Below are 7,247 nucleotides of genomic sequence, written 5' to 3'. Positions count from 1 at the left end.
GAATTGAGTTCATTTTGCCTTGCTGGTTAACTTTTAAACCAGCACATGGGGAAACTCACATCTGGGAAGGAAGGAACTGAGTCACAGAGGAAGAAGTGGTATATGCTGTGTGTGTTTTAAAGTATATCCCCAATAAGAGAAAAGGAAAATATTAAGAACCAGGAATAATGCTTGTGAGCTCTCTTCTGTCTTGTGGTACTGGTTATACCATGTGTCACTCCTATGCTATGTGTCACACCGTAATAATATGGATATTAGGATGTTATGCAATGGGCAAAATACACTGGTGATGGAGATAATGAAGATAAATGAGGACAAGAAGGAAAATGTCACCTGGAGATCAACTCCCTTCATATTGCTGGTATTATACATCCTTCCAGATTCTGTTTTTATCTCTTCAATGATGAAAATGTTTGATTTTTTTAACTTACTGAAAGTTAAACTTCCTACATAATTCTAACACTTTAAGGAATTAAAACTTTGTATCAAAGACATTCAAGAAAAGTCCTTTTTGTATTTAATTTGTTGTTTCAAGATTTATGCACATTAGGTTCAGCTGAATGATGTAACAGTTAAAATCTAACAAATACCTATGTCACAAAAATTGCTCAAGAGGTTGTCAATCTTCCTCTCAGCCCTGATTCTTACATGTCAGAAAATCCCTCCGTCCTTGACTCACTTTCTCCTAGGAGTTTCCCCAGTCATCTCTTCTGGGAATGGTGCCAGCATAGCTGTATGACAGCTGGAATGGCACATGTCCTGGAGAGCAGCAGAGGTGGTGCGCTGGCAGATCTTCACAGGCATTGTCCTTTTAACATTTTTACCATTATACACTTACACTAAGCCATGGAAATAAATGCGTGGCAAGATTCCCTCCAGCTTGTCTGCAGATGAACAATCTGATTACTGAAGAAAGGTTCATTGGATCATTAGTCCCTGAAAAGAGGTGAGACTTCAGCCTTGCATGCAAAAGGCTGTCTTAGTGAGCAGTTAAATGGAGATTGCAAACCTCGTAGCACACAGGCAAGAGAAGCCTCTGCGACTGTCCCAACATGGTGCATTGCAGACTCTCACTGATTCTCAAGTACTATCTGGCGTCACAGTCTTACAAACCAGCTCTTCTCATTCCTGCTTTCTAATTGAAGACTAAGCTCACAGGTGAATGTCTCACCTCCAGGCAAGGCAAGGCAGTGACTCAGCAAGGGGACCAGACCACTTCCACTGTGTTTTATTATCTGACTGGGAATCCGGAACCAGGGATATCATTGTTTCATCAAATGGCTATCAAGGTTTTGCCTGTCCATAGTGTCTTTCTGTATTGAATGTTAAAGCAGTTTTTTATTGTTTAATTATTAAGCTCTTGAAAAAAATGCAGCTTCTACTAAGCCTGTGCAGGGTGCCTGAAAAAGTGAGATGGCTTTGTGAAATGAGAAGCCAAATGCAGTGAAGATGTATGTTTATAACAGATTATTTCACCTAATGATAACAGAGCATTTACATGTAACAACGCCAGGCTTGATTCATTAACTTCCATTGTTATTGATGAAAGACTTTAATTTTTTCCTAATCTCACACATGTTTATTAATTCTTAAATCAAATATACATTATTTTGTTGTTTCTCAGCTGAAAATGCACCTTCTGAGACCAATTAAACTAAAGTACGGTGTGTATTTCTGTTCTGGCAAGCAAATATAGCAAGATCTTTGTGAACATTTTTCCTTGTAGGAGTCTGTGTTTCAGTGCTGGTTACTGTAACGAATATTTTGACACTGCTTTCTAAGATATGTGGCTGTAATTACTTGCTTGTCTCTGCATTTACATAGTTTATTTTTAAAAAGATATCTGTTTGTTTTTTTTTTCTTTAAGAAGAAGAAAAATCTGAAAATTGAAAATAGGGCTATTTCTTCTGCATTTGGACTTTTCATCTTTCTCTTTGGAAAAACTGAGAAAAATAAAGGAGAGAAAATTATTTTTAAAATCAAATTTGAAACCAGTGAAGGCAATGGGTTTTCCTAAACATTATATTTTTCCTTATTTTTTATGAAAAGTTTATATTTTTAATGTTATTTTAGTAAAATTAATCATATGGATCGAGTCTTACAAATCAAGTGTCATCCAAGAAAATATGGACATTATAGATATTCAAAACATTAGATAAAAAATGCTTTTTGTATCTCCCTCAGCATTCTCAGAAACAGAAATGCTACGCTATTATAAGAAAGTTCCTAATTAACTGGTGATGTTACATTCAGGCTTGATTGCAAATTGCACTAGGGAGTACATTCTGATAATATTTCTGGATTCACTTTGATGACTTGAGAGATCTGGTTAAGATTTGAAAGAGACAGGTGGTCTTCTAAATGTTCATCTCGTTATTACCTAAAAATCACTATATATGGAGTAGATTAAATTGCCCAAATGTCCAGATGCATTTCATTGCTGTTGTTATGGGTATTGTTATTATTAACATTATTGATAATATAAATAATACTATGGGAAATATCAACAGTAATAATGGAATCAACAAGGCAATTTTACAAATATTATGTCTGCTTCTGCTATCTCTTTCTATCTTCGTGCCAGAAAACTTGGCTTAAAATAAAAAACCCTGACAAATCAAACTTAGATAAAGTCATAATGAAAATAAGGTAAATTACTTGCAATACAACAGCTTGCTAAATGATATGGTAAATTTTTAATGAATGGAATTTTTAAGAAAAGATTTTTTTTCTCCTAGACAATATTCTTTGGAACTTTTAACCAATTGACTAAAAATTTTGGTTTTCTTCTAGAAAAATTAGCTTTTGTTGAAAACTAATAATTTTTTGTATAAACAGGTTGATTTTTTTCAAAAATTCTCTCCAGGAACATAAAGAAGTTGAACATTCTGAGAAAGTTAAATGTTTTGTGTAAAACAACAGGCCATTTTATACGTCAAATTCTATGATTTTGCAGAGCAGGATATAAATCTAATTTGGAATTATTTTTGTCCTTTCAAAGGAAAGATTTAGCTTAGTTTCCACTACTGTTTGTTCAGAACTTCGCTTCGCTGGTGTACATTTCTTTTCCTAATTGCTTTTTGGAATGGAAATATTCCAAATCATAGCATCAGTATGAAATTAATTATGAGATGTCCACCCAGCTCTACTTTGGGACTTGCTATACCAGGAATCAGACTAAATAATCTATACAAGGAAAATCCAACTATGTACCTGTAGGTATTTTGTACAGTCAAGGAGAAAGAGCTGCTGATTTGGAATTGAAGGGGCTTTTATATATAATTAAAGTTAGGCAGTGTCTGAAGTATGCATTTTCTTTAATTACAGTCAAATCCAAGGAGATAGTTTCATAAAGACATATTTGATGGGTTGCCCATGAGTTGTTCAGCTGCAGTCTGTAATCAACATTAGACATTTAAGAAAGTACAAATATACTATTTTCTTTTATATTAAATTTGCTCTTTTTGATATGTTCCAAAGAGAAATGCCAAAGAAATTTCATAAAGAGTAACACTTAACAACATTCATTGCAAAAGGCATATTAATTAAAATTCTTTTTAGACAGTAGTTATCTCCAAATGATGCAAGTTGTAAGGACAACAACCTTCAGTGAGGTTGGTCTTCTTGTTGGTCTCTGCTTAACAAATATTCACTCCTGAAGTGATTTGGTATTCTTGACACTTTCCAGCTACGTAAAGAAGTCCTACATAAATATCAGTCATACTTTACAAGTTGGTGTAAAATATGTGTGTGCTTTTGAACTTTTTTAGTGATTAAAATGCAGTTCCTGACTTAGAATCTTTACTCAACAGTAATTGCAGAACAGTGCTTGAACTTGTTAAATTATTGGAGTTGACCAAGCCCACAGAGAATCACATTACTTTTCCATGTTCACTCATTCCAAAGAAAGTTCTGATGCTTGTAGTAATAAAGATGTAGGGAAGCCAAAAAGTATTTACTGAATCTTTATAATGCATGTCTTGTAAATTACAACAGTGCAAACATGCAGAGTATCCCCTGCGCACTAAGAGCTCTTTGTAATTCAAAGCCATTGAAGTCAACAGTGTAGTTATTAATTATTACAATTTCTGTAGAAAGAGGAGAAGCTTTTCAGCATATACAACATCCTATTTCTTTCTCAAGCATTCCATATGTATCTGAGATCACAAAAAAGCAGAAGTGGAGGTTATTTTTGTCTTGACAAGTCAGGTGCTTTACAGTCTACGATCCAAAGACATACAAGGTGTGTATAAAGGTTGGTACTAACCCTTACCTGCTGGCTATGAATCAGTCAGACTGATAGACCACCTGCAGACATGTTTGCAAATGTTCATTTTCTTTCCAACAGCGAGAAATAAGATTTATATAATTATAATGAGAAAATGCTTTATTAATGCTTCTTATACTTAGATTCACATATACAGGCTAAAATATGAGGGGGAAAAAAAGAAAACAAAAACAAACCCAAAGAGAAGTAGATCTGGTACGTGTTTCAAGTTGAGAATTTGTTCAGAGTAAAGAGTAGAGTTGAAGTGCAGAGCGGCATTAGAGTAGGACAGAGTAGAGTAGAGTAAAGTAGAGTGGAAGTGAAGTAGAGGGAGAGCCGGTGTACATTTTCTTTTTCTTCAGGATTAGCTGCTGCAGGAACAGTTCCACAATGGGACTACTGTGAGAAGCAGCTATGGTCTGTGAAAAGAATTTTCTCCAGGAGCTTTGATTGGCTCTAACAAGAGACAGTCCTACTATAAGAAGAGGGAAGGACTGTTTCCACAATGAAAACACTGTGGTCCAAGGAGGTAACAATGAATTTTCCTCCACTTCAAAAAAACCCACGCACTAGAAATATGCTGATATAATGGAAGGAGTTTTCACACTGCCCTAAAAAGGAGAAACCTGGTCAGAAAGATCTTATAGGACCCACAGTGTCTCAGTCTTGGTGCTCCCATTCCATACCGTAACAGAAATGAAAAAGGCCATGGCTCTCACTCTGAATCATCATCTGCAAAGTAATTGCATCTCCCAGATTTGATTCCAAGTTGGTGGACTGAGTTCATCCAACTGGTCGATTCCTGGGAGACGTTATAGGGAGGGAATTCCTTCTCTGTCTGAATGTGAATGGTAGGATCAAAATAAATGTACAGTTTATCACTGTGTTTTGTATTAACACTTGTAACTAATGAGCAGAATAAGCATACACAAATGCCTCTGCAGATGCACACACAATGTATAACTGAATTAAAGGGCATAATTTATCTTCAGTTCGTCTTTTTTGCCTGTCATCTGGAATACCTGACAACCTGAAATAGTGATAAATGAAAACACTAAATGCTACATGGTATGAGAATCAGGAGCGATCTATCCTAATTCTCTTCTGCCAGCTAAAAACCTAATTTTAAATAAGAACTTCTCCCTTTGAAGCAACTTCAATTATGTCTTTTTGGGCCATGACTAAATTTAGCCCTTGAAAATTCAATAAACTCTGTTGGCATAACAAACTAACTCCCAGACTCCCATGAATCTAGAGGCCTCAGTTTCTCAGTGATACAGCTAAATATGCAGTTGAAAGCCTTAGGCTTAGATCAAAGTGTTTGGCTGCAATTGACTCAACAGGACTAATCCCATTTACCTCATTTATATAAAGATCCTCCCTTGTTTTGGCCAAAGTCATCCATCATGCTGGATGTTGCATTGCAACTCTTATACCTACACTGCAACAGGATTAAATATCCTGAGGCACAGGAGGAAAGACACCAGTCAGTGACAGGATAGTCAGAGACAGGGGGCAGACAGTTTTCATGTCAAATAGCCAGTGAATTCTACAAAGTCATGTACATCTTCTAGATCTTTACAGAGACCAAAGGAATGATGGTCTTAGTGCTTCTCAACCCAGAGAAAAAATAGCTCCCATATATTTCCACCCATCTTTGCTGCTACAGCTTAGGGATCAGATTCTCAGTCAGTGTAGGCTGAAAATATCTACTAGCACTGAAGCTGGACCCTTTATGGGAAGCTGAGAACTGTCTCCCACTCTCACCTGTAAAACTTTAGCTTCCTCTTTTCACTTTGTAGCAGGGCTTACAATTTTATTTCTTGGCCTCTGATCAAAAACTAGCTACTTATCAAAGACGCATGGAATTTGGATGATTTGCATATAGCATCCCATGGGAGAACAAAGAGCTGCATTCAAAAAAGGTAAGACAATAAAGGTATTTTAATGAGAAGTCAAACAACAGGCTTCCAACAGGGAGTTCTAAAAGGCTCATCACACCAGAACATGTCTTTGTCAGCTGGCTTCATGAGAAGTGGCAATTTCAGCTTGGAATATTTGATCAGCTCTATCTCTTTCATTGAAGGCATGAGGCACCTGATCTCCTACTAGTTATATCAAAATGAACAAATACATCCCTAGATCACCCCAGGAATGCGGGACACGAAGCATTTCACTGATAATTTTGTGTTCTTTTCCATCTTTTATCTCTCATTTCTGAAGACATGTCATCAAGAAAAAACATGTCAGAACTGCATTTTGTGACATATGCAATGTCAGCTTTGCTTTGCCTTTCAAAATTACTTCCAGGATTTCAGCTGCTTCCAAGTACCACTACGCTCATATGAGAAACTGATCTAGTCTTCAGATGTCTGTCTCCTGGCTCATGAAGAGATAAATCAGAAAGAGGAAATGAGATTTTTACCTACTTTTTTCCCTCGTTGACCTCTAATTTCACGGGTTGATTTTTTTTTAATTATTATTATTAAGTTTGTTAATGCATTTAAAGCTGTACAGACTTCACGTTGCAGCCTGCTGAGACATTTCCACTGCCTTCATCAGTCATAGAAACTCCACTAGTGACTCCTTTTCTTCTGAACTGCAATGACCAGTTTCAGTGTGCCCTGCTTTCCTTTTATTCCCAGCCAAGTGTTTGCATACCACACTGATGTCTTCATTTCTAGCCTTGCCCCCTCCATATACATCTTCATTCTTCATCACAACACATGCTGCCTTTAGTCTTCCTCAGCTGACCTGCTGACTGGTCAGCTTTTCCAGAGGCCAAGTACAACAGTGCGAGTCAACTCCCAAGTCACAAATGCAGCTCATCCCGAGTCAGTTCAGAGGACTAGATTAACACCAAATACTGCGTTTCTTTAGGAAAGGATCTGGTATCTGGAAAGGAGGCAGCCTGTCACACCTTTCCATGTGAATTACCTTAGGGATGCCATGTGAACTTGCATGTCCCAGCAGTCGGTGA

The sequence above is a fragment of the Neopelma chrysocephalum genome, unplaced genomic scaffold, assembly GCF_003984885.1.
Source record: "Neopelma chrysocephalum unplaced genomic scaffold, ASM398488v2 Primary Assembly neopelma1_67, whole genome shotgun sequence".
In the NCBI taxonomy this organism is placed as follows: Eukaryota; Metazoa; Chordata; class Aves; order Passeriformes; family Pipridae; genus Neopelma; species Neopelma chrysocephalum.
The sequence above is the reverse complement of the archived record's forward strand: the minus strand, read 5'-3'. Positions refer to the sequence as shown.